Raw genomic sequence first — 20298 nt, 5'->3', positions numbered from 1 at the left:
TGGTTCCCAGTCCCCCTCTCAATAGAGTATTAGCTGCTTAGTGGCAGGGGTGTCTTGACTTTCCAAGTCACTTGTTGTGGCTGGGCTTGAAGAATTCACATTGCCATGGTCAAACAAGTTGCAATACCTAAATGGGAATTAACAACTGACAGTAATTTGTAAAAGACATGTAAATATGCCTGCTACCAAATAAATAGGGGTGTGTGAGGAAGGGGGTTGAGTGAGGAAGAGAGTCGAGCCTGTAAAAAAAAAAAATCCGGAGGAGGTTGAAAACTTTTTAAGAAGTCAATTGGCCAGAGGCATATTATTTGATTCCAATGTAACTGGATTTTATGCATTCTCAGTATTTATAGTTTTACAAACAAAAGGGGTTAAATGACCATTCTTGGCCCTTCTATGAACATTTATGGTTAGCTAATAATTCCATCATTTGTTAAATAGAATAGGTGAAAATATTTGAGCTTTGAGTTAAAAAAAAAGTGTTTCTTTTTTCCTTAAGGAAAGGCTGGCCATTCATATCTACTGTAGGGAAGATGATTCTCCCTCTCCCTGTGCGAGTATATGGTAAAATAGCATATGATATGTAAATCACTTTTAGTGACTGATATAATTGGGATTCTACATGATATTTGTCTTTACAATTAGAATATTTTGATACAACATTTTGTTGGATGTCTTTCATATATAGTTTTTTTTTCACCTAACAGGTGTACTTGCTCCCACTGTAAAACTTCGGATAGAGATGCAGAGAAGACTTGGGATAGGTGCTGCCAAGAAACAGATCAATTCAAATTGTTTACGAGCAAGCATCAACAAACCCCAGTGAACTGCTTCACAGAGCATGAGACCTTTTCTGGAATATACAACAGATGGGCCATAATGCTAGCTGCAAGATTACATGACTCAACAATAAGCTTCTCTGCAAGTTTTTCAAACAATAAGTAATTATTTTATACTTTTTCCAATAAGACAGATGAGTTTATATAATCACATCATTAATAATAAAACATGATAAATTTAAACAATCAACCCATAAAGTGTCTGTGGCACAAGGGGTACTGATTGGAAGGGGAGCAATTACCTACCCATCCCTTTTTGTATATTTATTAAAACAAATGGGAAAACCAACTCTAGATTTTGAAAAGCACTTTTTGTATCTTCATTTAATAATTCATACAAAACCTTTGGCCCCCCCCCCCAGTGTTTGTGAAATGGTGCCACTGTGTGATACAATGGGAAAAGAATTTATTTATTTATTGAACCCATCATTCCGAATACATAGTATGCAAAAGAATAAATCATAGTAATTCTACTTAAATCCTAAAAAATCCCCAGAATGTTTTTTTTCCGTTTTAGATAATTAGGTCTATTGTCTCTGAACCCCCCACCTCTTCCTCCTCCTCAAATAAAGTCATAAATATTTGCATGATTTCCTTTGTGCTGCTTTGAACAAGAGATGAATGTAGACTCTATTATTTCTCTTAACAAGTTTTATTTTTACTATGTTCCTGTTGCAATAGCAGCTTACAATTACAATTAGAGCTATTTCAATTATTTTATGTTTTAATTGCAATTTTAAGGTCATGTGGCATTTACTTGACTAATACATTATCTAGGAATTCTGTGATATTTCTGAGGAACTTTTGAAAGCTGTTGCCATAGATACTCTCTGAATTATTGTAACAATATAAACTTTGTCTATTGTTTTTAGGTCTTTAAGATACATTGCATACTGAAATTGTACTGCATTTGTATACCATTTTCTTGGGAGGGGCTGGCGTATTCCTCTTCCTTCTTGTGTCTACAAGAAGATCAGGTCTTCCTACTCAGAAGAACAAGAAGAATACACTGGATTCACCTTTTAATCTTTTTATTTTTGTATCAATACAAAATTTTTTTTTTCTAGTCAAAATATTTGAAAAATTCAAAACATAAAGCAGGTTATACCTATCTATTCACAGCCTTGTATCTTCTTTTATGCCTTGCAACAAGTTCCTCCATAACAACTGTTTCATGCTCAATGGGTGGGGGAGCAACTGTTGTTGACATCGATGTTTCTGAGCTTTTGGCCAATTCTAAAGCTTGTTAAAAAATGTCTTCAGCATAAGCTTGGAATTATAAAATAAGTTACAAACAGATAGAGTATACGAGGTAATTTTTTTTAGAAAATCCTTTTTGTATGGTTCTAACTTACTTTTATTCTAATACTTTCTGCCTTTCTTGAAATCAGATAACGCAGAGATTTTTCGCAGTCAAGGTACCTTTTATGATCATGATTTCTTATGATATTCCACAAAAAACTAAAATTTCAATGTAACGCTCATTTTTTTTTTTTTTTTAGAAAAATATAAATAAGTAGAAATCACAAAAAAATTAATGAATTTTAATTGTCAAGACACTTTTAAATTATATATGAAGCATATCTTGTTTTAAGGCTAATATTTAATTACAAATCATATTGTAAATTTAGATGGTTAAATGCATTTATCAGAATATAGGCACTTGGACTTCTTTAGTGAGATTCCTTAGCACCTTTGAATGAGTGGTGAATTCCCATTTAAGGAAGGCTCACAATTTTCTTGCGAATTTCAAAAGGGTCCCAGAATCTCATAAAAAAAGGAATAATGTTTACCAAAACTCGCTGACTCAGAAACAGAATAGATGCGCTTCTCTGCATTGCGAAGTTTTGAATATTTCTTTTTGTAGATTTGGTCCCCAAACTCATCCAAAAGAACAGGATTTTCTGCATTTCATTTTGATGCATTGCAGCAATAGCAGTCCTTAAATAAAAAATTTAATGAGCAATACGTGTTTTATAAAACAGTTCGTGGTAACAAACTGTTTGAAAGGAGCAACCCAGCTCAATAGTAACCGAAACTCTAAAAAACGGAATTTTGATACCAATAGATACATCGAAAGCATCAGATTTTCATGCTGATTTCAAATATATAAGTTTCATCAAAATTTGTTCAGTCCATCAAAAGTTACGCGCCTGAGAAAATTTGCCTGATTATTGAAAAATGGAGAAACACTCCCTAAGTTATAGAACCTTAGTGAAAATCGATTTTTTCAGTCAGTGATTTAATAATTTAAGTTATTCGTTCACTAATTGTGTCTGCTGTTTTCTTTCTATTTTTACTTTCTACTTTTCTTTCTACTTTACTCCATTATTTATTGTCTTTGTACTGTTAAATACAGGCAATAAAATTCATTCATTCAAAAAACTTGGGTCAAGCTAGGCTGAAATTGGTTGCATACGAAAAGTTCTTGTTTCTTATTCAAAATATATACATTTTAGCTGATGCAGTTTTGATTAAAAAAAACTTTTAGATAAACAATTTGTAACGAATCATTGAAAAATAGCATTAAATCTCTAGAATTAACCTGTTTGACAAATGACTAATTTCACCAAAGCTCAGGACCTGAGCAAATATTTATAAACTGAAATTCCCAACATTCGACCCTCTACATTTTTGTTTATTAGATAAAACCATTTTTTTAATTTTAGTAACGAAAAAATATTAACTTTGCATAATAAACACTGTTAGTAGAATACAAACTAAAAATATTTGTCATACTTTACCTGCAATACATTCCCAAGTAAGAGAAAAAATGCTGTTTGGTGGCAAAATTGTTCAAATTTGAATGGAACATCTCCAGTTGCGATGTTCTAACCCCCAGCAGTTGACAGCATTTTAAATGTCTTCTCTCTTGCCTTTCCAATGCAGACTGATTGGAGATTTAATTCAGCCTCTGAAAAGCAATGAATATAGTCCCTCAAAAGTGGAGAAGGGTGAAGGCATCTTGGGAACAGGGGATCATCATGCACGTGAACCCCACATACATTATTGGTCATGGTAACCCATTTTGCCCACATTTCATCTGGATACGAGGAGGAAAAACAACACCAATGAACATGATTGATGATGATCCTAAAACTGAAAATTATATTAATATAACTAAAGGCAAAAGAAACAAAGCTTCAGGATTGCCAAGACATTTTAAATGTGCAACAAACAATAAGTATAAAATATAAATTGCAAATGTAAGTAAGGAATTAGAGGCACGGGGGGGGGAAACAAAAAATTATCGACAAGTTTTCCACAGCTGTCAATCCCCCCCCCCTCCTTCCGGTGTGTTGGAAATAATAAGATAATATCCCCAAGTTTTCCTACAATTGGGAACTGTCCATCTATGTATACAGGCATCCTTACCTGCACATATAGGGTAGGAGAGGGTGGTTCCGTCTAGAAATTAATCCAAAGGTACTATCCCATCGCAAAATTGAAACATTATGTCCTAAAATGAACATTAATTTAGATACAAAGATTGATAATGCTTCAAACAATAGAAGATAATATTGGAATAGCGGAAGGCAAAACGAAAAAACAGTTTAGGTGTCTACAAGACACTGCAAACGAGATTTTTAAAATAGGAAATGTAAATACCAAAAGTTTGCACTTTGGGGGAGCCAAAATAAAGAATAGTAGCCTAAAATAAAATTTTCAACTTTCTTTCTTAAATTCTTTGTATAATGCCATATGTCAAGTGAATGCTTGATATCGCTATTTTCTGCCATGAATTTCATAATGGCTAAGTTTTGGTCAGTGTTCACTTCACCAATGTCTACGCCCATTGCCAGTAATTTTTGCAATCCTCTCACAAATCCTTCTTTTTCCATTGCTGGAGAAGACGATGATTCATTTTTCTGAAAAAGACCAATATTGTTATACAGGTAAAAATTCTATAGAAGAGATTTTAGATCTATACATTTGCTATCTACCAAGATTCTAAATAAACTGGCAAAACCATGATGTCTTCTCTTAAGTCATTTTTGGGTTTATTTTCAAGATTTGCTTTAATTTTATGCCATTGTGCTTGAGATTTACTAGTACTTAATCAGTATTAAAATATTAAAATTCTTTTTATTTTATTTAGAAAATATGAGATACTTATTTGAAAGTTCATTCTGTTAATTCTTTTATCGTTTTACTGGTATGTAGTTTCACATCAAGGGAGAGTTTTACATAAAGAAGAAAAATGCTTTAGATAGTGCTTTAGTGCTTTAGATAAAGAAGAAAAATGTATGAAATTAACAAACAATATCCATGATTCCTGAATTACTCTACCTGGATAAGTTCGAAATCTAGAATTTTTCCATTGCTCAAATCCATAAAGGTTACAGAGCAGTATGTAGCACAGTGACCTGGAGAGTGAAAGCGACCATCAGCTCCCACAATTACTATTTTTCCTGTCCCCTCATATTCTTCTAGTAATTTCATTTGGTAGTCTTTTGTCCAAACGTTTTCAACAGCAGGGAATAAATATAGGCTTTGGTGAGTAAAGTATGTCCTCATACTGAAAACAGCACAATCCATAATGTTGAATATTTTGATAATTTTACTTGGACTTGACCCAGTTGATAGCACTGCTGATGACAAAGCTAGGTCGGCAGACCATATTTTATTGCTAGCTCCAATTTTGTTTTGGCCATGCCACCACCTAAGACAAAATTTATGAAATAGTAAGAAAGGAAAGGTATTTTTACAAAAAATACTTAAAGATGCACTAATATAGAACATTCACTACAGGACAAACTGTTCATTTGCTTCAATGTGTTAAAGACTTCCTAAGAAAATGCTGAATAAATAGAGCATACCAATTTTTTAATCAGATTACCAAGAATTGTTGAACCCCGAGTTTGAAATTAGTATTTCAACAGGTTCCAGATTAAAGAAACCTAGGTTGAATATGGTAGCTGAAAACGGTTTGTATTGAATTCGGAGTTGTGAAAACGCATTAGGCAGAGCTTAGTGTCAACCCGTGTTAGAATCTGCTGCCTCAAAGCAAGGCTCAATACATGTACTAATAAACCATTACCTATACAATACTAATATATACAAAATAAGTTAATTTATTCCATCACAAGCTTCACTTTCTGTGCATACAGTTTGTGTTCTAATTTAGAAATGATACATTTTTAGTAATTGTAATTGATCAAAAATTTAGTTATAAATCAGTGGAATCAGTTTTTTGTGTAAACTTCAAATTTGGAGTTCCAGGGGTGGAATATTTTTTGATGTTGAAAAGCAAAAAAAACTGAGAAAAGTGGTTCAGAAACCAAGTTTCTAGGATTTTCAACAATGCATGCGTTCCAAGCTTTCTTTGGGAAAGATAATTTCTTTCCGAGTAACAAAAAAAAGGAAAATTTGTTTACTGGTTTATTGACAATATTATGATTTTATTATAGTTAAAACACCAGTATTTTTACAAGCCCTTAAATTTGATATTTTTCAGCAATGAAACAGATTAAATCAAATTTCTATAGGCATAAAAAAAAGTTGGGTTTGTAAACAGAAATCCAAAAATATATATATATATATATATATATATATATATATATATATATATATATATATATACATATATATATATATTAATACTTACCATTCGCCACAATTGCCACCACAAAATAGTTGAAAGCTAATAGCAGAACCATTTGAGCTGCTTTTCTGTATATGCACCAACTTGTTTTTGCATTGTCTGCAAGTTATGTGTGAGAACAGCTCAACAAGAACAGATGACTCAATAATGGAAAACCGTGGCAGATTGACTTCATCGCCATCACTATAATGATTGAGATTCATAGGAATTTCTACACAGAAGGGGAGTGACTCTATGTCAGTATGTATATAAATATAGGCCTACTGCCAATGTTAGGATTATTAAAATGCACCCCAATGAATTTTGACTTCTCATCCTCCACAAAAAACTCAGTGGTTTTCTCTTAAGGATCAGATGAAAGTACCTATTTGTTAAGTATGCATAAATGTAAATTCATATATGAAGGAAAATCTGATGTATTAGCAAGTTGATATTTAGGTCTAGACTTCTCCAAAATTTGTAGGAGTATTTTGGGGCCCCTCTTGGAGGAAGAGGGCCCTCCCTGGATCAGGTATGTTCACAAACATATCAGTAATATTAGAAAAATTTGTAAATACAGAGGCATATAAAAGAATGTACTACTTATTGGTGTAAGAGTAAATCAAATATATAAATCCTTTATGGTCTAAACACCTATTAAAGAAAGTTGACACATATATTCCATATGTTATAAGTGCTTGCAAAAACATTTTACAGATGTAGGATGACAGATTGCCAAAATTGTACTTGTTGGCCATCCATCTGTGGACAAACAGAAAGTCATCCCTAAATGGGTAAAGAAGAGATGATTAAGAAAAAACTCCTTCAATTCAAAATCGCCTAATTTCAGTAAAGTTTGTTGCTGCTTTGTAATTCACAATAAAAAGAAAAGGAGAATTGAACAGTCATCTGTTATAAGATATTTCAGAACAAATTATGTAAAGTACCTTCAATGGAAATAAAAATATGTCAGCTTTCCAGAATAATTCATTGCTGTATTTTTTAACTAGCTTAATAGCTTTTTTCATCATAAGTAACTATCAGCTTTAAAAAATATGTCTTCACTAGGCATTTACCTTGTCAATGTAGTTTCATGATCATCCCCAGAGGTATTCCATAATGAACCAACTCCAATGGTGCTATTAGGTATCTCTCCAAGTGAATGATCTGAATCATCACTGTTGCTAAACAAGAATACTGGAGGTGAAAATGAAGAGGTAGGAGGGTGTATTTTAATGCTAGAGGAGGGCGTACTTGTGAGAAACAAGGCTCTTTGTTGGGAAGTAGCTGATGAGACTTTCCCTCTATGGCCAAATTGCACTGGGCTTCTTTTTCCAACCTAAAAAAAGCATTGAAACCTTTTCAAACCCACATTAATAATTAAAAGAATAGATTAAGAAAATTATCCTATAAACATTTTAATGACCAAGCTTATTTTCTAAGATCATTTCAAAAAAATTTATGCATAAGCAGCTAATAGTCTTAATGAATATTTTGGAGTTGGCAAAATCAATGTAGTATTAAAGGAAACAAAACCCTAAAAAAAATGACAAATGTTTTCAATAAAATTTGTCAAAAGACTTAAAAGCTAAAAATCTTATAAGAAATAGAAATCAATGTTGGTGCAAGTTATAATCAAAACAGAAAGCATAAAAGAAATAAGCAGTTAAAGTGATTTTATAGACATTTACAAGGAAGAATACAATCCAGAAAATAAATTGCCTTGTATGTAGGTTGTCTCCTTAAAGTAGAAGCAACAGTTAGCAAATTTTCTATGCAGGTGTTTTCCCTACCACCTGATGTAGAAGGACCATAAGAGACATCAATCACTGCATGAGAAAATATAGATTCCAAGTTCAAATCAGGGTTAGCTGTGGGGCAACTATGTGAAGAAGCAGCATGTCTACTTCTACAAATACACAATAATTAATTTACACATCAATGATGTAAAAATATGGGCCAGTATACCAAAAAAAAAAAAAAAAAAATAGATGCAGAGAAACACAAGACAGTCAGTCCATCTTGCAGAACCATAGAAATGCCTTGTAAATATATTTTATTCACAAAATAGAAAGATGTCTGTAAACCCTTTCACAACCGAATTATAAAATGAGCAAATTCTGAAAGAACTCAAATTTGTAATACAGAGTTAAAAATTTAATATGCAAGAATGACCAGCATAATTTGAAACTTACCCTTGCTTGAAAAGCTACCAGTAACTTTATAAAGTTGCAACCCAGGTGGAAACCTCGGATACAAAAGTACGAAAAGAGCTGTTTTCTCTCCTCCGTAAAACTTACATAAAAATAACTTGCATATCTTTATCCTTTTAGCTAGATCATATGCTCTTTTGGTCAAATGGGAGTAAGAGTGAAGAAGTCACAGTGCAAAAAAGTGCATTTTGGAGCCAATTTTTCCAGCAATGATGTTTTCAATAATGTCAATGCTGTGCCTCTTTCTTGCAAATATAACTAAGATAGGGAAAAGTCCCCCATACTAGATATTTACTGAAATTGGGGTTGGGTATAGTCTTTTTTTCATTCCTTCTTCAACTACTTTCTTATTTGGAAAATTTAGAAAAGTAAAACTTTTTTCTAATAATGGTACTTGGCTAGAATTAGAGTCCAGCTCACTGCAAGGGATACTTAATGCAACAGAAGTACATGCTAGACTCTAGTAAAAACTAAGCTTAAGGGCTAGGCACATGTAACTGATTTTGGGAACTGATTTCAGCAAGGGTGTATTCCATGTCAAGAGGTTCTAATTAATGATAAGGTAGGGCTTAGTGATGGTTTTTACCTTAAATTACCTTAAATCGCACTTGCTAGCGATATGGACGAGTCCAGTGTACGCCAGTTAGTGATGATAGGGCCGCGGGACATCAGCTTCATCCCATTGCGTGAGCCATAGTTTGGTTTCCCATTCCTTATCGAGATTGGCTTTGAAACTGTCAACGGATGGTGAACTCACTGTCGTTTTGCTCAGATCGTTCCAGAGGCTTATGATGCGGTTGGAGAAGAAATGGTTCCTCTTCCTTGTATTAGCACACTTCCGAAAAAGCTTCGCTGAATGACCCCTGGTTCTTGACGACTGGGCAGACTGAAAGAGGTCCTTGTCGTCAGACTTGAGCATTTTGTAGGTCATTATCATATCACTTCTTCGCAGACGGTATGTCAGAGTTGGTAGCTTGAGGCTCTGCAGTCGGCATGCATACTCTTTGTCTCTGAGCCCCTTTACGCATTTTGACGCCCGTCTTTGGACAGAGTCGAGAGCCATCTGGTCTGTTTTATTAATTGGCGTGGCGACACACATTCCAAATTCTAATCTTAGTCTCACCAGGCTCTTGTAAAGTTTTGTGATTATTGCAGGTCATCTACTTGTCATTGTAAGTTTGATGAGACCAAAAGTTTGGTTCGCCTTTGCTAATGCAGCTCAGGTGTGGCAGTTGAAATTAAGGTCTTCATCTACAACGACCCCCAGATCTCTTTCAGAGGTACTCTCAGAGAGTGGATGTCTCACACCAGCATTTGCTGACATCGAGTATTGACATCGTGGGTTATTTCTTCCAAAATGGAGAACCTTGCACTTTTCTACATTAAACTTGAGCCTCCATATCTTGGCCCATTCGCTAAAGCTGTCAAGATCTGACTGTATTGAGGTAGCACCGTTCTGAGTTCCAGCAGGACCAATGAGCTTTAGGTCGTCAGCATATAGGCTAAGCCTGCTTGTAACAGTTCTTGGAGCGTCATTAATATATACATTGAAGAGTGTAGGTCCCAAAACTGTTCCTTGGGGAACCCCGCTTAAGACCTCAGCTATTTCGGAGTAGTAAGCTCAGCCACCTTCACCAAAAACTCTGACCTGCTGCTTTCTTCCCTTTAGGAAAGACGTGATCCAGTCCACCACTCCCTCTTGAATTCCAATTGCCTTCAGTTTCAAATGAAGCCTTCGATAGCAGACTTTATCGAAGGCTTTAGCAAAGTCTAGCAAGACCATATCCACTGGGAGACCATATCGAGGAGCTCAGTTATGTAATTATACAAGTCAATCAGATTGGTTTCGACTGATCTGCCTGGTCGGAAACCATGTTGTTGTTTCGATAGAAGGTTATTTGTGATCAAATGTCTAAGAACGGCAGTGTTGACAATACCTTCTAGGATTTTCCCAACAGCAGACGCAATACTGATTGGCCGATAACTGCAAGCTTTGCTCTTGTCTCCTCCTTTATGTATTGGCGAGATATGGGCTACTTTCCAGTCCATTGGTATGACTTTAGTGTCGATAGATTTCTGGAAGAGTCTTGAGAGGGGCATTGCTAGTTGGGAATGAGCTTCCTTTAAGAGTCGTGGATGTATGCCATCTGGCCCAACAGACTTATTTGGATTAAGCTTTTTAAGCCGAGATTCGAGCTCAGCCTGATCCACTCTTATTGGTGACATTTGAGTGGTGATTTCGTAGCATGGTGGGGTTGGCAGGGGGGCTTTGTCTGCGGGTGTGAAGACTGATGTAAACTAAAGACTGATGTAAGACTGATGTTTTTTGGTGATTAATTATCATTAATTACGTTCTAGACAAGGAATGTACTAGGGCTTTAGAGCTTAAAGCATGTAATTAATCATATTTAATGATTATTGTAAATTAATCATAATTAACGATGATTAATTACAGAAAAACATCACTAAGCCTGCCTCTTCACATCATTAATTAGAATCACTCGACATGGAATATACCCTTGCTGAAATTGGTTCCCAAAATCAGCTACTTGTGCCTAGCCCTTTCAACAGTTATATATCAAATATTGAGATACTAGCAGCAGAGTTTGTTTGATGACATGTACAAAAAAATATATAAAAATAAAAATGTAGAGCACATACTCTTTAGTGAGGAAGCCCAACAAAACCTTCATCTCAATTCCCTAAGCATGAACCAAATCAGAGTAGACTTAACAGCAATGTAAATAATTTTGCCTAGCTTCTAACTTTCTATGCTAGGCTTTGAAGACCTAAATACATCTTTCTGGGGTGTTGAATAATTGGTTAAGGTTGCTTTTAGGACAGATATCAGATGAAAAAAAAATATACCATTAGATTTGCTATAGCCCTACAATACAATTTCCAAATATAATAGCACTGCTGTCATAATTGTGTCCCAGCACCCCCCCCCCCTCTCACAGTAGTGAAGCAAAATAAGACCCTAGGCTATTTAAGATACAAAATATGTAGCTTCTGTGGACTTAGCTTTATAATTTGTTTTTATTATTCATCAACAACTGGTTCATAAAGACCAGGATGAAGTTATCTCCTGGCTCCCATCTCCGGGTTTATCTCCCTGACCTAAAATTGCTTACCCTATAGCTCTGAAAATAAAAACTATCCTTAAAAAAACTGCTGACACTTACAGCTCTCAACTGATACTAAGTTTTTGAATTTTTTTGCTGTTTTTGATATTTTACTTAAAAGTACAAATATAAGCATGAACTTAAAATTAATGACTTAAATATTTTTTTTCTAGAATTTCTTATTGTTATTTTGAATTACTTTGTCAGGAGCTTTCAAATGAGGTGTTACATGACTATATTCAAAAAAAAATATTATTTTGACTGTTAGGCCTATTGAGGAGGAGGCAGGCAAAATTTGTTGCATCATTTTTTTTATTCAAAAGCTATCAATTAGCACATCATTCTATCAATCTAACAAAAGCTATCAATCATTTAAAAGCTATCTTTCTTCTAAACATGTTTCAAAGGTTATTTTCTACAACAAACCTAAAACGGCCCCACAAATCCTCTTTTGCCTCCCATCTCCCCTTTCCTCCAAAACCCTCCTTGTCAAAACAAGAAAATTTAAAATTTGTAAAGAGATTTGTTATAGTAAGATATATCTTAAATGGAGAAGTTTTCATTGCCTAGGAATGTCCTAGCTCCATAAACCCCCCTACCTCTGAATATAAGTACCTCCCAAAGAAAAACATGGCAAATTTAAATTTGATTAAAAAACTATTGGATAAGGACTTAGAGATTTAAAATCTTTATGTGAGGAGCTATCAAGTGAGGTGTTACATGACTATATTTAATTATATTGTATCTTTACTGTTATAGAGGTAGTCTGGAGGTAAACCAAATGAGGTCTTTCATTTTTTGTCAAAGCTTATCAAACAGCACATCATTTGAAAGCTATCCTTCTTCTGAACATGTTTCTAGCGTTTTGTTATACATTAAACCTAAAAGGGCCACACAAATCCTCTTTTGCCTTTCATCTCCCCTTTCCTCTCAAACCCTCCATGTCAACACAAAAAATGAAAATTCGTAAATAGATTCTTTATAGTAAGGTATACCTTAAATGGAGAAGGTTTCCTTCCCTAGGAATGTCCTAGCTCCATAAACCACCCTACCCCTGAATATAAGTACCTCCCAAAGAAAAACATGGCAAATTTAAACTTGGTTCAAAAACTATTGGATAAGACTTGGATATTTAAAATATTTATGTCAGGAGCTTTCAAATGATGTGTTGCATGACTATATTCAATTATATTATATCTTTACTGTTATAGAGGTAGTCAAGATGTAACCCAAATGAGGTTTTTCACTTTTTGTCAGATCTTATCAAACAGCACATCATTTGAAAGCTATCCTTTTTCTGAATACGTTTCTAGCGTTGTTTTTTACATTAAACCTAAAAAGGCCACACAAATCCTCTTTTGCCTCTCATCTCCCCTTTCCCCTCAAACCCTCCATGTCAAAACAAGAAAAATGAAAATTCGTAAAAAGATTCGTTATAGTAAGATATGTCTTAAATGGAGAAGTTTTCCTTGCCTAGGAATGTCCTAGCTTTATAAACCCTCCTACCTCTGAATGTAAGTACCTCCCAAAGAAAAACATGGCAAATTCAAATTTGGCTCAAAAACTATTGCAAAAGACTTGGATGTTTGAAATCTTTATAGAAGGAGCTTTCAAATGAGGTGTTGCACAACTATATTCAATTATATTTTATTTTTTATTGTTATGGAGGTAATCTAGAGGTAGTCCAAATGAGGTTTTTCACTTTTTGTCAAAGCTTATCAAACAACACATCATTTGAAAGCTATCCTTCTTCTGAACATGTTTCTAGTGTTGTTTTCTACATCAAACCTAAAAGGGCCTCACAAATTCTTTTTTGCCTCCCATCTCCCCTTTCCTCTTAAACCCTCCATGTCAAACAAGAAAAATCAAAATTCGTAAAAAGATTTGTTATATTAACATATATCTTAAATGGAGAAGTTTTCCTTGCCTAGGAATGTCCTAGCTTCATAAACCCCCCACCCCTGAATATAAGTACCTCCCAAAGAAAAACATGGCAAATTCAAATTTGGTTAAAAAACTATTGGATTATACTTGAATACTTAAAACCTTTATTTCAGGAGCTTTCAAATGAGGTGTCACATGACTATATTCAATTATATTTTATTTTTACTGTTATGGAGGTAGTCTAGAGGTAGGCCTACTGAGGTCTTTCATTTTTTGTCAAAGCTTATCAAACAGCAAATCATTTGGAAGCTATACGTCTTCTGGGCATGTTTCTAGCGTTGTTTTCTACATTAAACCTAAATAGACCTCACAAATCCTCTTTTGCCTCCCATCTCCCCTTTCCTCTCAAACTCTCCATGTCAAAACAAGAAAAATGAAAATTCGTAAAAAGATTTGTTATAGTAACATATATTTTAAATGGAGAAGTTTTCTTGCCTAGGAATTCCCTAGCTCCTTAAGCCCCCCCCCTCCCCCGGAATATAAGTAGGCTACCTCCCAAAGAAAAACATGGAAAATTCAAATTTGGTTCAAAAACTATTTCATAAAACTTAGATAATTAAAATCTTTATGTCAGGAGCTTTCAAATGAGGTGTCGCATGACTACATTCAATTATATTTTATTTTTTATCATTATGGAGGTAGTCTAGAGGTAGGCCAAAGGAGGTTTTTCGCTTTTTGGCAAAGCTTATCAAACAGCACATCATTTGAAAGCTATCCTTCTTCTGAACATGTTTCTCGTGTTGTTTTCTGAATAAACCTAAAAGGGCCACACAAATCCTCTTTTGCCTCCCATCTCCCCTTTTCTTTCAAACCCTCCATGTCAAAACAAGAAAAATGAAAATTCGTAAAGAGATTTGTTATAGTAAGATATGTCTTAAATAGAAAAGTTTTCATTGTCCAGGAATGCCCTAGCTCCATAAACCCCCTACCCCTGAATATAAGTACCTCTCAAAGAAAAACATGGCAAATTCAAATTTGGTTCAAAAACTATTGGATAAGACTTGGATATTAAAAATCTTTATGTCAGGAGCTTTCAAATGAGGTTTCGTATGATTATATTCAATGACATTTTATTTTTCTGTTATGGAGGTAGTCTAGAGGTAGACCAAATGAGGTCTATCATTTATTGTCAAAGCTTATCAAACAGCACATCATTTGAAAGCTATCCTTCTTCTGAACATGTTCCAGGCGTTGTTTTATACATTAAACCTAAAAGGGCCACACAAAACCATTTTTGCCTCCCATCTCCCGTTTCCTCTCAAACCCTCCATGTCAAAACAAGAAAATGAAAGTTCGTAAAAAGATTTTTTATAGTAACACATATCTTAAATGGAGAAGTTTTCCTTGCCTAGGAATGTCCTAGCTCCATAAACCCCCCTACCCCTGAATATAAGTACCTCCCAAAGAAAAACATGGCAAATTCGAATTTGGTTCAAAAACTATTGCATAAGACTTAGAAATTTAAAATCTTTATGTCAGGGGCTTTCAAATGAGGGGTCGCATGACAATATTCAATTATATTTTGTTTTTACTGTTATGGAGGTAGTCTAGAGGTAGGCCAAATGAGGTCTTTTATTTTTGTCAAAGCTTATAAAACAGCACATCATTTGAAAAGTATTCTTCTTCTGAACATTTTTCTAGCGTTTTTTTTTCATCAAATCTAAAAGGGCCAGCCAAATCCTCTTTTGCCCCCCATCTCCCCTTTCCTCTCAAACCCTCTATGTCAAAACAAGAAAAATGAAAACTTGTAAAGAGATTCGTTATAGTAAGATATATCTTAAATGGAGTTTTCATTACCTAGGATTGTCCTAGCTCCATAAACCCCCTATCCCTGAATATAAGTTCCCCCCAAAGAAAAACATGGCAAATCTAAATTTGGTTCAAAAACTATTGCATAAGACTTAGATATTAAAAATCTTAATGTCAGGAGCTTTCAAATGAGGGGTCGCATGACTATATTCAATTATATTTTATTTTTACTGTTAGGGAGGTAGTCTAGAAGTAGGCCAAATGAGGTCTTTCATTTTTTGTCGAAGCTTATCAAACAGCATATCATTTGAAAGCTATCCTTCTTCTGAACATGTTTCTAGTGTCGGTTTCCACATCAAACTTAAAAGGGCCACACAAATCCTCATTCCGCTCCCATCTCCCCTTTCTGCTCAAACCCTCCATGTTAAAACAAGAAAAAAGATCATAAAAAGATTCGTAAAAAGATCCGTTACAGTAAGATATATCTTAACTGGAAAAGTTTTCCTTGCATAGGAATGTCCTAGCTATATAAACCCTCCTACCTCTGAATGTAAGTACCTCCCAAAGAAAAACATGGCAAATTCAAATTTGGTTCAAAAACTATTGGATAAAACTTTGATATTTAAAATCTTTATGTCAGGAGATTTCAAATGAGGTGTCGCATGACTATATTCAATTATATTTTGTTTTTACTGTTATGGAGGTAGTCTTGAGGTAGCCCAAATTAGGTCTTTCATTTTTTGTCAAAGTTTATCAAACGGCACACCATTTGAAAGCTATTCTTCTTCTGAATATCATTTTAGTGTTGGTTTCTAAATCAAACCTATAAGGGCCACACAAATCCTCTTTTGCCTCCCGTCTCCCCTTTCCTCTCAAACCCTCCATGTCAAAACAAGAAAAATGAAAATTCGTAAAAAGATCCGTTATAATAAGATATATCTTCAATGAAGAAGTTTTCATTACCTAGGATTGTCCTAGCTCCATAAACCTCCCTACTACCCCTGAAGATAAGTACCTCCTACAGAGAAACATGGAAAATTCAAATTTGGTTCAAAAATTATTGGATAAGACTTGGATATTTAAAATCTTTATGTCAGGGGCTTTCAAATGATGGGTCGCTTGACAATATTCAAGTATATTTTGTTTTAACTGTCATGGAGGTAGTCTAGGGGTAGGCCAAATGAGGTCTTTAATTTTTTGTCAAAGCTTATCAAACAGCACATCATTTGAAAAGTATTCTTCTTCTGAACATATTTTTAGCGTTGTTTTCTACATCAAACCTAAAAGAGCCAGACAAATCCTCTTTTGCCCCCCATCTCCCCTTTCCTCTCAAACCCTCTATGTCAAAACAAGAAAAATGAAAATTTGTAAAGAGGTTCGTTATAGTAAGATATATCTTAAATGGAGAAGTTTTCATTACCTAGGATTGTCCTAGCTCCATAAACCCCCCTCCTACCCATTAAGATAAGTACATCCTACAGAGAAACATGGCAAAGTCAAATTTGATTCAAAAATTATTGGATAAGACTTGGATATTTAAAATCTTTATGTCAGTAGCTTTCAAATCAGGGGTCGCATGACTATATTCAATTACATTTTGTTTTTACTGTTATGGAGGTAGTCTAGAGGTAGGCCAAATGAGGTCTTTCATTTTTTGTCAAAGCTTATCAAACAGCACATCATTTGAAAGCTATCCTTCTGAACATGTTTCTAGTGTCGGTTTAAACATCAAACTTAAAAGTGCCACACAAATCCTCATTTGCCTTCCATCTCCCCTTTCCGCTCAACTCCTCCATTTTAAAACAAGAAAAATGAAAATTCATAAAAAGATCCGTTACAGTAAGATATATCTTAAATGGAGAACTCTTCCTTGCTTAGGAATGTCCTAGCTTTATAAACCCTCCTACCTCTGAATGTAAGTACCTCCCAAAGAAAAACATGGCAAATTCAAATTTGGTTAAAAAACTATTGGATAAGACTTGGATATTTAAAATATTTATATCAGGAGCTTTCAAATGAGGCGTCGCATGACTATATTCAATTATATTTTGTTTTTACTATTATGGAGGTAGTCTAGAGGTAGCCCAAATGAGGTCTATCATTTTTTGTCAAAGCTTATCAAACGACACATCATTTGAAAGCTATTCTTCTTCTGAATATCATTCTAGTGTCGGTTTCTAAATCAAACTAAAAGGGCCACACAAATCCTCTTTTGCCTCCTGTCTCTTCTTTCCTCTCAAACCCTCCATGTCAAAACAAGAAAAATGAAAATTCGTAAAAAGATCCGTTACAGTAAGATATATCTTAAATGAAGAAGTTTTCATTACCTAGGATTGTCCTAGCTCCATAAACCCCCCCCCCTCCTAACTCTGAATATAATTACCTCCTTAAGAGAAACATGGCAAATTCAAATTTGATTAAAAAACTATTAGATAAGACTTGGATATTTAAAATCTTTATGTCAGGAGCTTTCCAATGAGGTGTTGCATGACTATATTCAATTATATTTTATTTTTCACTGTTAAGGAGGTAGTTAAGAGGTAGACCAAATGAGGGGGGGGGGGTAAACACCTAGAACCCAACCGTTGTTCATATCAATTTTCATTCATCCTGTAGACACTTGGCTGTTCACACGTGCTTAGCTGTAAACACGTTCATTAGTCCCCCGTTTTATTTAAAGAATCTTTTGGTCTCTTCTTTTCAGTCTTCGGGTTTAGAATTAAAGACAGGATGTTTTGTTTAAGAAAGCTTCGACCCGATTTTGACACCATACTCCGATTCAAAATACCCTATAATTACTCTAGATACTGTGTTGATTTGCGTAATAAATCTTTCTTTCCCTTTAAAAATGGGAGTTAGTATTTGGGCCCATATGATACTAATTGATGTGCCAAACAGGCAGAGACTGTATACCATACATGGTTCTCCAAAATCTATTAATCAAGTATAAGCTTAATCTCAGAAGTTGTGAATGAAACCAAATGTTTAAAGCGTTGTAAAGAGAGACAATAGAAAAAGTAACTGGTCTTCAGTTTGAAAATAGGCGTTCTTGAATAACTGGCCTTAAAAGTTAGTATAGCAATGGACTTTAAAAAACGATATGGAAAGAATTTAGAAAATTGGGGGGGGGGGTATCTTAACGATTTTGGTATTGGAAATGTGTTTTATAACCAGGGTTCTAGAATTCTGAAAAATAGGAAGTGCAAACATAGCATAGATCTAACAATATACAATTTTAACTTCCATATAAATTAGTGGGTTTTAAGGGTTCGAGCCGTGTGTTTAAACTTACAGTTATTATGTATTCTGCCAGTTATGTACTGTATCCTTGCAACCATGACTAAGTAAAAAAAAAGAAAGCGAGACAACAAAATAAGTGACTGCTCCCCAGCGATTTGACTGCTTAACTTAAAAAAGATATAATTCCTTGTTTTCTCAAGATTATCCCAAGGCCGTATCCAGGGGGGGGGGTTCCCGGTTTGAACCCCCTCCCCCGAAATGTTTGCTTGTCTCGTAAAAAAGTAAAAAAAATGGACATAAAGAAATTTTGTATGCGTTTTTTTAGGTTTTTTTTATATAGCCCCCCCCCTAAAAAAAATAGTAACCCCCCCCCCTCTCGGACAAAAATCCTGGATGCGCTTCTGGTTATCTGACCAATTTGTTATCACAATTGAATCGTAATATTACCTACACAACTGTATGGCATCATCAAGGAGCTAAATTTCGAAGGAAATTCATTTTACTTGCATTTTTTTGACGAATTCGCTAGTAAAAACATTGAGGGGAGGGTGGTCAAAATATTATAACACCACCTCGTCCTGCATTCGATCCATAATATCACTGACATGTAAAAGAGATTTTTGCTTTTCTATACGGCTTCGTGTAGCCGTTTCGAACAATAATAGATAAATGGATGTCCACGTAATTGTGTTAATTAGGTAGTGATAGCCTACATTTTACCGTCTATTTTTTATTGCATTTTTCGGGCTAAATCAACAACACTACCTATTAAACATTGAAATATAATTTGTGGAGAATAATGACTACCTTCATAAATATCAGTTCACCGTTTATAGTATTGTAATAAGTTTTCAGAAAAGTTAACTTAACGCGTCAGCAATCAGTTTCAAGATTCTCGACAAGGCAATGGTAACTTGGTAACATTTGGTAACTTGGGAATGCATATTTGGCATCAAAGTATTGCAAAATTAGTTGGAAAATACCTCCAATTCAGGTTATAATTTTTTTTTGGCGCAATACGAGTTCTCCACGCCATTAACAATTTGCTAGAACGTTTGACTAGATGAGCTTTTGTAAGTGTGCAATATGCCTATCAATCTCTTGGGACACCCCAATTTCAACAAGGGAAGTTAAAAGATAAACCGCCACATGAGCGATAAAATAGCTAATTTTTGCCATCATAAGCATCGCTATAAAGCTGCCTAAGAAAAGAGCCATGTGCATTCAATCTTCTATTATTTTTTTTCCAACAAAGGCGGATCTAGAGCAAAATTTTGAGGGGTAGGGCTATTATGAAAAGGGTACAGATAAGTAAAATCTTTGGACGGGAGGGGGTCAATGTAACAAGGGCGCCAATAATTGACCAAATTGACAAATTTATTAATAAAGATTGAAAAATAGAAAAAAACATAAGGAATGAGGGCACCAGAAAAAATCATGGGGGGCTCCCCCCTAGGTCTGCCACTGCCCGCAACATTATATTTTGCAAGGAGGGGTCTTAGAAAGTTCGAAGAGGGTCTGGACATGCGGTATCAGTGCAGGTAAAGTAAAATTCACCCCCGTCCGTGGTGATTTTTTGCTACCAAATCCCAGTGCAACTCCTA

The 20298-nt window shown here is 34.6% G+C and overlaps 1 protein-coding gene across 1 annotated transcript in view; it reads left to right on the top strand.

Annotated features, from left to right (window-relative positions):
- The window catches only part of Sin1 (SAPK-interacting protein 1), a 109988-nt gene that overhangs the window by 8706 nt on the left and 80984 nt on the right, over positions 1-20298 (top strand). The window contains exon 2 of the mRNA XM_089093524.1: positions 708-941. The gene's annotated coding sequence lies outside the window, so the exon portion shown is untranslated. The remainder of the gene's footprint in view (positions 1-707; positions 942-20298) is intronic.

This window comes from Artemia sp. Qi Xiang Cuo, chromosome 8, assembly GCF_049724085.1.
Source record: "Artemia sp. Qi Xiang Cuo chromosome 8, ASM4972408v1, whole genome shotgun sequence".
Classification (NCBI taxonomy): Eukaryota; Metazoa; Arthropoda; class Branchiopoda; order Anostraca; family Artemiidae; genus Artemia; species Artemia sp. Qi Xiang Cuo.
Note: the sequence above shows the minus strand (reverse complement) of the source record. Positions and strands in the feature narration are given on the sequence as shown.